The sequence below is a fragment of the Ceratotherium simum genome, chromosome 2 (genome assembly GCF_057802395.1).
Source record: "Ceratotherium simum simum isolate JZ-2026a chromosome 2, ASM5780239v1, whole genome shotgun sequence".
NCBI classification, from domain to species: Eukaryota; Metazoa; Chordata; class Mammalia; order Perissodactyla; family Rhinocerotidae; genus Ceratotherium; species Ceratotherium simum.
The window spans coordinates 88,176,729-88,190,962 of record NC_141901.1 but is presented as its reverse complement, the minus strand read 5'-3'; the positions used below and the strand labels follow the sequence as shown (position 1 = coordinate 88,190,962).

Genomic DNA, 14,234 nt, shown 5'->3' with positions numbered 1-14,234 from the left:
GATTTAGGCAAAGTGATAAATAGACCAATAGAATCAGAAAACTGCAACTCTATATCAGAATAGGATAATAAACACTTCATTATAAAATAAAGGTTAAAGGGAAAGGAGGCATTAAAAATAACTATAACCATTTCAATTTGGTAACAAACTCACAATACAAAAAGGGATAATTAGTGACAACAAAAACATAGAAGGGAAATATGAAAAAGACAGAACCTGCATAGGCAAATGGAGATAAGATGCTATCAGCAGAAAAAGGACTATCTCATCTATGACCTTGTTCATACAAACCTAAAGGTAACCAAAAAACAAAAATTTAGAGGAGAGTCACAAGAAACGAAAGAAGAAGAAACTGAGAAACACATCACAGAAAACCACCAAACTGAAATGGCAGACAGAAATACAAGGAAAAAGAAACAATGGAAATACAGAACAAGCAGAAAACAAAAGATAAAATGTCAGTATTAAGCCCTCATATTTCAATAATCACCCTAAATGGAAATGGAATGAATTCACCAATCAAAAGACAAAGAATGGCAGGATGGATTAAAAAACAAGATCCAACAGTATGCTGCCTCCAGGAGACCCATCTCAGATCTAAAGCCAAACACAGACTCAAAATAAAGGCTGGAAGATGATACACCAAGCAAATGGCAACCAAAAGAAAGTGGACATAGCCATATTTATCTCAGACAAATTAGACATCAAGCCCAAAAAGACAGCAAGAGGGGACAATCTACCAAGAAGACAAAACATTTATTTATATATACGCACCTAACATAGAAGCACCAAAGTATATAAAGCAACTATTAACATACCTAAGGGGAGAAACTGACAGCAACACAATAGTAGTGGATTTTAACACCCCACTTACATCAATGGATAGGTCATCCAGACAGTCAACAAGGAAACATTGACCTTAAATGAAACACTAGACCAGATGGAATTAACAGATATGTATACAACATTGCATCCCAAAACAGCAGAATACATATTCTTCTGAAGTGCACATGGAACATTCTCAAAGATAGACCATATGTTGGGAAACAAAACAAGTCCCAATAAATTTAAGAAATTTAAGTCATATCAAGCATCTTTTCCAACTACAATAGTATGGAGCTAGAAATCAACTACAAGAAGCCTGGAAAAGTCATAACTATGTGGAAACTAAATAATAACACTAATAAACAACTATTGGATCAATGAAGAAATCAAAAAGTACCTGGAGACAAATTAAAATGAAAACACAACATACTAAACTCTATGGGATGCAGCAAAAGCAGTACTAAGAGGGAAGTTTATAGCAATACAGGCCTAAATAAGAAACAAGAAAAATCTCAAATAAACAATCTAACACTACACTTAAAAGAACTAGAAAAAGAAGAACAAATGAAGCCCAAAGTCAATAGGAGGAGGGAAATAATAAAAATTAGAGTAAAAATAAATGAAATAGAGACTTAAAAGACAAGAAAGGATCAATGAAATTAAGAGCTGGTTCTTTGAAAAGATAAACAAAATTGACAAATCCTTAGTTAGACTCACTAAGAAAAATGGGAGAAGGCTCAAATAAATAAAATCAGAAATGAAAGAGAAGAAATTATAACAGATATTGCAGAAATACAAAAGATTATAAGAGAACACTATGAAAAGCTATATGACAACAAATTGGATAACCTAGCAGAAATGGATAAATTCTTAGAATCATATAGTCTCCCAAAATTGAATCAGGAAGAAATAGAGAATCTGAATAGACCAATTACTAGTAAAGAGATTGAAACAATAATCAAAAACCTCTCCCAAACCAAAAGTCCAGTCTTCTCTGGTGAATTCTACCAAACTTCCAAAGACTTAATACCTATCCTTCTCAAACTCTGCCACAAAATTGAAGAGGATGGGATGCTTCCTAACTCATTTTATGAGGCCAACATTACTCTGATAAAAGGGAATTTACAGGCCAATATCACTGATGAACATAGATGCAAAAATCCTCAATAAAATAAGAGCAAGTCAAATACAACAATACATGAAAAGGTCCATACACCATGATCGGGTGGGATTTATTCCAGGGACACAGGGATGGTTCCACATCCACAAATGAATGTGATATACCACATTAACATAATGAAGAATAAAAATCACATGATCATCTCAACACATGCAGAGAAAGCATTTAAGATACAGCACCCATTTATGATAAAAACTCTGAATAAAATGGGTATAGAAGGAAAGTACCTCAACATAATAAAGGCCATATATGACAAACCCACAGCTAATATCATCCTCAGTGGTGAAAAATTGAAAGCTATCCCTCTAAGAATGAGAACCAGACAAGGATGCCCACTCTCACCACTCCTATTTAACATAGTATTGGAAATCCTAGCCAGAGCAATCAGACAAGAAAAAGAAATAAAAAGGATCCAAATTGGAAGGGAAGAAGTGAAAGTGTCACTATTTGCAGATGACATGATTTTATATATAGAAAACCCTAAAGAATCCACCAAAAACTTTTATAAATAATTAACAAATACAGTAACATTGCAGAGTACAAAATCAATATACAAACATCAATTGTGTTTCTATACACTAACAATGAACTGAACTGAATAGCAAAAATGAACTGAATAGCAGAAAGAGAAACCAAGGATACAATCCCATTTACAATCTCAGCAAAAAGAATAAAATACCTAGGAATAAATTTAATCAACAATTAAAAGACCTGTACACTGAAAACTGTAAGACATTGTTGAAAAAAATTAAAGACAACAAGGAAAAGGAAAGATATTCTCTGCACATAAATTGGAAGAATTAACAGAGCTAAAATGCTCATTTTATCTAATGCAATCTACAGATTCAATGCAATCCCAATCAGAATTCCAAAGATGTTTTTCACAGAATTAGAACAAATGATCCTAAAAATTATATGGAATAACAAAATACCCTGAATAGCCAAAGCAATACTGAGAAAAAAGAAGGAAGTTGGAGGTATCACACTCCCTGATTTCAAAATATACTACAAAGGTATAGTAATCAGAACAGCTTGATACTGGCAGAAAAACAGGCACACAGATCAATGGAACAGAATTGAAAGCCCAGAAATAAAACTACACATCTACAAACAGCTAATCTTCGACAATGGAGCCAAGACCATACAGTGGAGGAAAAAAAGTCTCTTCAATAAATGACACTGGGAAAACTGGACAGCCACATGCAAATTATGAAAGTATACCATTATCTTACACCATACACAAAAATTAACTCAAAATGGATTAAAGACTTGAAGGTAAGACCTGAAACTATAAAACTCCTAGTAGAAAACCTAGGCAGTATGCTCTTTGACATCAGTCTTAGCAGTACCTTTTTTAATATCATGTCTCTTCAGGCAAGGAAAACAAAAGAGAAAATAAACAAATGGGACTACATCAAACTAAAAAGCTTCTGCATGGCAAAGAAAACCATCAACAAAATGAAAAGACAACCTACCAATTGAGAGAAGATATTTGCAAATCATATATCCAATAAGGTGTTAATATCAAAAATACATAAAGAACTCATATAACTCAACAACAAAAAACAAACTCGATCAATAAATGGGCAGAGGATATGAACAGACATTTTTCCAAAGAAGATATACAGATGGCCAATAGGCATATGAAAAGATGTTCAACATCACTAATTATTAGGGAAATGCAAATCAAAACCACAATAAGATATCACCTCATCCCTGTCAGAATAGATATTATTAAAAAGACAAGAAACAACAAGTGTTGGAGAGGATGAAATCTCGTACACTGCTGTTGGAATGTTAAGTGGATAGTGCAGTCACTGTCGAAAACAGTATGAGGATTCCTCAAAAAACTAGGAATGGAAATACAATATGATCCAGCTATTCCACTGCTGAGTATTTATTGGAAGAACACAGAAAACACTAATTGAAAAACATATATGCACTCTTGTGTTCATTGCAGCATTATTCACAATAGCTAAGACTTGGAAGCAACCTGAATGCCCATCAATAGATGAATGGATAAAGAAGATGTGGTATATATACACAACGGAATACTATTTAGCCATAAAAAAGATGAAATCTTGCCATTTGCAACAACATGGATGGACGTTGAGGGTATTATGCTAAGCGAAATAAGTCAGATGGAGAAAGACAATTACCATATGATTTCACACGTAAGAAGATAAGAAAAGATAAGAAAACATACACATAGATATGGAGAATAGATTGCTGGTTACCAGACGGGAAGGATGGGGGGATGGCAAAAGCAGTAAAGGGGAACATTTGGATGGTGACAGATGGAAATTTGACTTTTGGTGTTGGACACAATGCAGTCTATACAGAAGTCAAAATATAATAATGTACACCTGAAATTTATATAATGTTATAAGCCAATATTCCCTCAATTAAAAAAACAAAAAACTGAGGACATAGAGCAGAAAATGAATAATAAAATTATCCTGATAATAGGATTAGTATCCTTAAAATAAGAGACACCAGAGAGCTTGCTTTCTCAATCTATCCATGCATACACACTGAAAAAAGGCCATGATGGCACACAGCAAGATGGTTGCCATCTACAAGCCAGAGAGAGATGCCTCACCAGAACTGACCATACTGGCACCCTGAACTTGACTTCCAGCCTCCAGAACTGTGAGAAAATAAATTTCTGTTTTTTAAGCCACCCAGTTTTGGTATTTTGTTGCATAAGCCTGAGCAGACTAAGACAAAAGGTATACCCTCTTTTCTGAATTTCTAAGCACAGTTCTCTGACAGGTATGATGTGACACACTAGTGTGCTATTAATGAATAATGGGAGTGCCCAGAGACATTGATCACCCTGGTGAGGGGTGGACTTGCTACAGCCTCTAGGCTCCCCTTTGCCATAAATTTCGTCTAGAGCCTTTGGAGTTCAAGTGGGGTCTTACACGCTATTCCACATTCAGGGCAACAGAGGGAGGCTCAGGAGGAATTCCATCACTTGAAAATATACTTAACCAACAGTTATTGCGTGTGGTGCTGTTTAGTATTGACCAGAGACTCATGAAGTAGGTGCTTAAAAGGCACAGCACATACCCCAAGGTGCAGCGGATCTGGGGTGGGGGCTCTCAAATCCAGACTACGCATATCAGGTACTTCAATTCATTTTCGGTTGTTATACATTTTTAATGATATTCTGCCTAGCAACAGAGTGGCTGCATTTCTGTAAATTAGAGTTTCCTCATTATTTTGAAATATAGGATGATATAAAAACTCAATTAGATTTGAAGTCCATTCACATTTTCACACACACACCCATGCAAATGTTACATTTGTCAATGAAAGAAATGGGAGAAAAATTCTAGCACAAAATCTTTCAACTATTGAAAATGTCTGAATGACTATAAAAACTATTTTATATTTTTATCAGTTACTCAGCCTAAGTTATTTGTTCTTGGAGACTATGAAGACTTAAAAAAGATTATCATTAAAATCTGGTATATTAGTTACCTATTGCTACTTAACAAACTACAACATAAAGGCTTTAAAACAATAAACATTTATTATTTCATAGTTTCTTTGGGTTAAAAATTCAAGAGTAGATTAGCTGGGTGGTTGTGGCTCAGAGTTTCCCAATGACGTTACAGTCAAGATGTCAGCCAAGGTTGCAGTCATCCAAAGGCTTGACTGGAGTTGGAGGATCCCATTCCAAGATGGTTCATTCACATGACTATTGACAGAGGTCTAAGTTCCTTACTGGCTATTGGCAGAGCCCTCAGTTCCTTGCCCTGTGGGCTTTTTAAAAGAACTGCTTGGGGGGCCAGTCCCATGGTGTAGTGGTTGAGCACACTCCGCTTCAGCAGCCCAGGTTCACGGGTTCAGATCCCAGGCAAGGACCTACACCACTCCTCATCAGCCATGCTGTGGAGGCGACCCACCCATAAAGTGGAGGAATACTGGCACAGATGTTAGCTCAGGGCTAATCTTCCTTAAGCAAAAAAAGAGGAAGATGGGCAATAGATGTTAGCTCACAGCTAATCTTCTTCAGCAAAAAAAAAAAATATATATATATATATATATTATATAAAAAGAACTGCTATAAGTGTCTTCTGACATGGCAGCTGACTTCCCCCAGGTCAGGTGATCTAAAAGAGAGAACCCAGAGCAGGATACAATATCTTTTATGTCTTGTGAGTCCCATACCATGTCTTTTCCCATATTCTATTCATTATATGTAAATCACTAAGTCCACCCCACAAGAGGAGGAGAATTAGCCTCCAGTGTTTGAAAGAAAGAGTATCAAATGATTTGCGGACATATTTTAAAACATCTACACCTGATATAAAAATTTTATGTTCATGGAAATCAAGCTCAAGTTCATCAGTGAAATAGTTGTAATGACTTTATTTAGAAGCCTCATATAAATTCAATATTGGATAATTTATATAATATTTTATATTCTATTTTTATTACTATAATTAAATAATACAAATGGAATATAAATATATATATATATTTTCTACTAATGACCAACTCTTTCCTATTTTAACCCAGCACACTTTACAAATATTATTATTGATTTTTGCCATGACTGGAAATATTTGGAAGCACTATCTTATAGCAGTGGAATAAAACCCACTCATAGTTTGTAGAGAAGTCTGCTTGTGCTGTGGTTGCCCATCTTAACTCCTTGGGTAAATTTTAGTTTTTGGAGGATAAGAAATCTGTCATATCTTTGTATCCTCTATTACAGCTAGCACAGTGTTCTGCATTTTTGGTACTCAATTTTAAAAATTCAACTATTTATTGAATATGAATATTTATACTCAAAACTAGAATTTTAAAAATAGATGTTATACTTTTAAATATATTACTTTTCTCAGACAGTTTGTCTTTTTACAAGAAAGTCAAGAATCCCACTACAAGATTTAGGTATAGCAGATGGATGAACAATTTGAAATAGCTGATATGTACTTTTCTCCTCATCTCATTAGCTTATTCTTTCTTTTCCCTTTCTCTTTTTCTGACACTTTTCATCTGCTTATTTTTCCTATAGCCTTTTTGCTTCGCCTTTCCTTTGTCTTAGCTGACAACGGCATCAAGAGTCTTTATTAGATCCAGCTGACAGCATCAAGGGCCAAAACAGTGACTGTAATAAGCTAGGAGGTTGCACAGTGCACTTTCTATACAAGCAAGTATAAGGTCTACACGCATAACAGCTTTGAATCAGTGGCATTTTTCTTGCTTCTTTTACATTATTACAAGACAAGAAGAAGAATCACAAAGCCACATATATACAAGTTCAAATCTGTGAGGTAGATTGGCAATCTGATATATAAGCCACTTCTATATGATCTGGAGTGGCTCGCTATCCAGTAAAAACTTTTCAGTAACATAGACCCCAAAATGGTATTCACATCTGTGAATTAGGGAATCGACAATAAATATAATCCAAATGAAAAGGGCTGAAGGTTACCTATCTATGTATACAAGGCAAGCAATACTATAAGGGGCATTATCTTCGGATATGAAGGGCATTGACATAAAATAATGCAAATAAACTGTCAAATCACAGTTCAAATAGAAAAGGAAAAATAGACAGGAGGTAGTTTTTGTACTGTATCTCTGACCCAAGGTTACTATAGGAAAATGCCTAGAGATAGAAGGATGCTTATTTTCCAAACATTGCTTGACACTGCTATGGAATTAGTCCGTTATCCAAATTACTGAGTCATATAAGAAAATAATTTATATAATTCTATTTAACACTCTTCTTTTGCATAGCATTTTTTTTTTAATTTTCAGGAAAAAACTTAGAAATGACCTCTTGAATTATGGGCTTAGAAATAACAATTACCTGGCCATTGATTTAAAGAGTAGTCATAACATTGTAGAAAGTAAGGTATTAAAGTAGCTTCTAGTTGCACATTTAGTCTGAAAGGCCAGAGCAGGGTATCAGAATCATGATCAAAAACTGGGTATTCTCAGAAACCCCTTGGTTGAATTCTTAATAGATCAGAAGCCCTTTAACACTCATCATAAAATTAGTGATTCTTTCTGCCTCCTAACTATAAAAAAAGATGTTTAACAAATTGTAACTATGAAGCAAATAACATGAAAATCTAAACTACTTCCCATTCAAAATTCATGCTAGCTTTTTTAAAAACGTTGTTACCAAAAAATAGACAGGGATCTGCCCATAAACAATCCTTGAGTGAAATAATGGAGCCATGATTGGATGTCATGCCTACCAATGATGTCGATTCCAACATATGTTGTTTAAAACGGCCTAAAGACCTCCACATTTGGAAACAGAAGCTCAGTTGCAAGGAATTCTTTTGTATCTAACACACCCTCCTCTCCCTAAAAACTCAGGGTCCAAAAACGCTCAAAAGTTTCTCTGTTTCTTTTTCTTTTTTCTGTTTCTTAAGCAGAGAGCTGAAAGGAGTGTACAAAAACACAAAATGATGAAAGGCTCTTTAATACTGTTTTGGTAGATAATAAAGGGCTATCAAATAACCTTTTGATAGGTCTCTATCAATGTCTTAAAATGTCTAACTTAGTACTTTTTTAGAAGTACATAGTCTATCATGTTGCTATTTACCTTTCCTTTCTTTCAGCTTAAAGAACTCTCTTTAGCATTTCTTGTAAGGCAGGTCTAGTAGTGATGAACTCTCACAGCTAATATCATACTCAATGGTGAAAAACTGAAAACTTTTCTTCTAATATCAGGAACAAAACAAGAATGCCACTTCTGGTCAACAGAGTACTGGAAGTCCCAGGCAGAGTATTTATACAAGAAAAAGATATAAAAAGCATCCAAATCAGAAAAGAAGAAGTAAAATTGTCCCTGTTTGCAGAAGACATGATCTTATATCTGGAAAACTCTAAAGATGCCCTCCTCCCAAAAAATGGTTAGAAATAATAAATTCGGTAAACTTGTAGGATACAAAATCAACAAACAAAAATCAGTTGCATTTCTATACACTAACAACAAGCTACCTGGAAAAGAAAACAATCCCATTTACAATAGCATCAAAACAATGAAATACTTAAATAATACTTAAATTTTACAAGCAGGTGAGAGATCTGTACTCTGAAAACACTAAGACATTGATAAAAGAAAATGAAGACACAAATAAATAGAAAGATATCTCATATTCGTGAATTGGAAGAATTGATATTGTTAAAATATCCATACTAACCAAAACAATCTACAAATTCAATGCAATACCTATAAAAATCCCAATGGCATTCTTTACAGAAATAGAAAAAATAATTCTACAATTCATATGGAACCACAAAAGACCACAAATAGCTAAATCAATATTGAGAAAGAACAAAGCTACAGGCATCACACTCCTTGATTTCAAAATATATTACAAAGATACAGTAGTCAAAATAGTAAGGTACTGGTAGAAAGACAGACATATAGACCAATGGAACAGAATAGAGAACCCAGAAATAAATCCATACATATACAGTTAACTGATCTTTGACAAGGGTTCCAAGAATACACAATGAGGAAAGGATAGTCTCTTCAAATGGTGCTGGGAAAACTGGATTTCCAGATGCAAAAGAATGAAATTGTAATCTTATCTTACATTATACAAAAAAATCACTCAAAATGGATTAAAGACATAAATGTAAGACCCGAAACTGTAAAACTCCTAGAATAAAATCTTGTAGAAAAGCTTCATGATATTGGTTTACAATGATTTCATGGATATGACACCAAAAGCACAGGCAACCAAATCAAAAGAAGACAAGTGGGACTACATCAAACTAAAATTCTGCACAGCAAAGCAAACAATCAACAGAGGAAAAAGGAAACCTACAGAATGGGAGAAAATATTTGCAAACCAAATGTCTGATAAGGGGTTAAGCTCCAAAATGTATAAGGAACTCCTACAGTTCAATAGTAAAAAAACTAATATTCCAATTTAAGAAATGGACCAAAGACTTGAATAGAGGTGTCTCCAAAGAAGACCTACAAATGGCCAACAAATATATGAAAAAATGTTCAATGTCACTAATCTTCAGGGAAATATGTAAATCAAAACCACAATGAGATATTACCTCATACCTGTCAGGGTGGCTATTATCAAAAAACAAAAGACAACAAATATTGGAGAGGATGTAGAGAAACTGAACCCCTTGCACACTGTTGGTGGGAATGCAAAATGGTGCAGCTAGTATGGAAAACAGTATAGAGGTTCCTGAAAAAATTAAAAATAGAACTACCATATGATCCAGAAATCCCACTTCTGGGTACTTATCAAAAAGAATTGAAATCAGGATCTGGAAGAGATATTAGCACTCCTATGTTCATTGCAGCACAATTCACAATAGCCAAGGTGTGGAAACAACCTAAATGTCCATCAACAGATGAATGGATAAAGAAAATGTGGCATATACATACAATGGAAGCCTTAAAAAAGAGGGAAATTTTGCAATCTGGAACAACATAAATGAGCCTTGAGGACATTTTGCTAAGTGAAATAAGCCAGTCACAGAAAGACAAATACTGTATGATTCAATTTATATGAGGTATCTAAAATAGTCAAGTTCATAGAATCAGAGTGGAATGTTGTTACCAAGGGCTGGGGGAGGTGGAAATGAGGAGACACTAATCAATTGGCATAAAGTTTCAATTCAGCAAGGTGAATGAGCTCTAGAGATCTGCTGTACAACATTTTACCTGTAGACAACAATACTGTATTTTATACTTAAAATTTGTTGAAGGTAGATCTCATGTTAAGTGTTCTTACCATGAAAAAAAAATAGTACACAGGCCTAACGCACAAAATGTATCCCCCGCCCCTTGAGTCTAGCAAGAGCCAATAATACAAACAATGATGAGAAATACATTTCCTCACTCTCTGCTTTCACCCAAACGTTCATTTATATTTTCTCTTCGGTTGCAATATGCAGAGATCAGGGGCCAGCCACGTGGCTTAGCGGTTAAATGCGTGCGCTCCGCTACTGGCAGCCCAGGTTCGGACCCTGGGAGTGCGCCGACGCACCGCTTCTCTGGGTATGCTGAGGCCGCGTCCCACATACAGCAACTAGAAGGATGTGCAACTGTGACATACAACTATCTACTGGGGCTTTGGGGGAAAAAAGGAAGAGGATTGGCAGTGGATGTTAGCTCAGAGCCGGTCTTCCTCAGCAAAAAAAAAAAAAAAAAAAAGAGGAGGATTAGCCTGGATGTTACCTCAGGGCTGATCTTCCTCAAGAAAAAAAAAAAGAAATATGCAGAGACCAAAAGACATTGTCAAGTTTCAGTTCAGCCATTAGAGTAGCCAGAATAGCTAAACTCCAAATTTTATCTAAATAAGTCCCTTGAAATAATTCTTACAATATCAACCTTTAAGGACCCAACCTTTAAGGACTACAAACTTCAGAGGAGACATCAACAAATGGAAATGCCAGAAGCCTCACAGAACCTTCAGAGACTATATACAGTCTACTATAAAACAGATATTTAGGACTTTTCATTGCTACTTGTGATCATATAAGAGTTCATTTTTCTCTTTTTCTCATTCCTAAATTATTAATTTCTATTTCATTTCAATTGTAATTCATCCTGATATGTTAATGATTCTTCTATTTTAATTTTTTTTTGGATAATGTACCTAGTATGTCTAAGACTCTGTGAGCATTTAACTAGTCTCAGATCTCAAATCTCAATTTCAGCGTTTTATTAATGTAATAGACACCAATTTCCCCCAGTGCTGGCTACTTAAAATTACATATGGTCTAAAGGAAGAACTTAATAGCTTCTAGCTTCCTAAAATTATCTTGATTTATTCATCTATTAATTCATCTATCTATTCATCCCTCCATCCATCCATTTTTATTTTAGTAGCTTGTAAATTCAATTGAAATTCACGAATCACAACTATGAAATTTCTTATTCAAACTTCCTCCAGTTCTTAACTTTTTCCTCTAAATTTCTTTTTTTTTAATTCTTTGAGAATTATTTGGTTTCTAGGGATATTATCAATCTCTCTTTAATAAGAAAATGTTTTCTTTGCTAAACAGGCCAATCAGATAACAAATATAATACACGTGAAAAGTGCATTGATCATTTATTATGTGTAAGGCACTTTTGTAGACAAGGGAGATGAGGCACTGTGAAAGACATGATCCTAGGTCGCATGCAACTCCTAATCTAGTGGGAGAAAACAGATAAAAAATTCATAAACAAGAAATATCAAACAGGAACAAGTGCTCTGATGAAAATCAGAGTAAAATGACAGTAAGTCTAGTAATTATATTGGGTAGACCAGAAAGATTTCTTAAAGAAAATTCAATTTAATCTCAAATCTGAAAGACAAGACAGAATAAGCAGTAGGCACATTTGGGGGAAAGAATATTCCAGGAGAAATGAGACGCTACTGTAAGGACACTAGGCAGGAGCACATTTGGCCTGTTAGGGATACAGAGAAAAAGGCCTTTCTGCTGGAACCCAGGGAACAAAAGGAGGGTGGGGCGAGATGTGGTCAGGGGAAGGCAGAGGCCGGATTATATGGGGCATTGTAAGCCACAGGAAAAAAGTTTGGATTTTATTCTGAGATTTAGAACCATTTAAGCAGGGGAGTGATATGACATATGATTTTACCATAAAGAAAATGGATTTGAATGTGGACCACAAGAATGTAAAGAGGGAAACTTGTCCAAAGGCTACTAGAGAGGCCCAGGCAAGATTTGATGGTAGGTGGGGCTAGAGTGAGAGCAATGAAGTGGCATAGAAAAAAGATTTGGGATATGTTTTGAAGGCAAAGCCAATAGGGCTTGCTGATAAACTAGATTACAGAGGAGAGGGGAAAAGCAATCAAGGATGAATGCTAGCATTTTGTCTTGAGGAACCAGAATGATGGTGATGCCATTTGGAGAGAGAGGAAATACTGGAGGAAAATCAGATTTTGTCAACTAGATTAAATATTTTTATATGTATTACTGATTTTGAAGTTCATAGTTTTCACATTCAAACACAAGCTAACATTTCACTAATACGTCCTATTTTAATTCTTTACCTTTAAAAAATCATTTAATTTTTATTAATACAATGTCATTTTAAAATATTTTTTAAATATTTTAAGTAAGAAAATAAGAATACCTAAAAATAAGAAAATCATTTTGAACTAATACTATTTGTCTCCATTTACATGATTACTAATAATAGGTAAAAATTGAGGAAAATGACACCTTTGTATACTTTTTATTAATAATACCAGATAATTTTGAGGTGCAGTAATAATTTCCACAAACTGAATTCTTCAACAGAGGGCAAGATAATTATTTTTTTCAGATATAGTTTACCCTATGAAAAAAGAAGTGTTTGCTAAAAAGAAATTATCCTTATATTTGTACTTTATATGAACTTCTCTATTTAAGAGCAAAACAACTGGACCATATTTTAGTCAATTTATTTTCAATTGTCTCCACAGACAGTTTTAACTGTCACATGGAACTTTTAGAACTCACAGGACCACAGAAACCAGTACCACTTGTGGTCAACATAGCTTGTTTGGTTCTTCTAAATGTATTACAGATTTACGAGCCATCTGTGAAGAAACAAATGGTCTAAGACTATTTAAAATCAGTGCAGCTATGATCTGAATGCTCACAAATGGGTCTGAAGTAGTTGCTCTCTTCAGCAAAACTGCTTGACATCTTAGCATAAGCAGATGGCCTTGTGTGATAAATAGGCTTTGGGGCAGCTTTGAGTTCAGGCAAAGCAAAGAGGAACAGGAAGGAAAGAGAAAAGAAAGTAAATATAAAGAAAAAAGTAGCGATGTCAGCTTCCGCCATGCACTGAGTTTTCTCTGATTTGTTAGGCACATAAATGTCATTGAAATTATGGTGATACAGTCGCCATTTTCTTCTTTCGGAATTCATTTTCTTAGTAACAATACAAAAGGATCTGAGATCTTCTCTCATCCCTCCTTCTTATATATACACACATAATGTGGTGTGAATGGCCTAAGATATGATCCAGGATTGTCATAATAAAGAATAAAGTTTACAAAATATCAGACATCTCATATGTAACAGAGCCACTTTGGGGACCGATTGCAATAGGATAGAAAGTTACAGAGATGCAGAAAAATCATCTTTCCACTTAATACCATTAATACATTTCTGAAAATTAGACATTCTGGGTGGAAATGCTATCCAGGATCCTATTTGTCTATATTCTACATAGGAAAAATTGTAATGCATTACATGTTAACCACAAAAC

General features: G+C 34.6%; 1 protein-coding gene across 1 annotated transcript in view; it reads right to left on the bottom strand.

The window, feature by feature from the left end:
* The window catches only part of LRRIQ3 (leucine rich repeats and IQ motif containing 3), a 182,879-nt gene that overhangs the window by 14,529 nt on the left and 154,116 nt on the right, over positions 1-14,234 (bottom strand). The gene's annotated exons all lie outside the window — the stretch shown is intronic.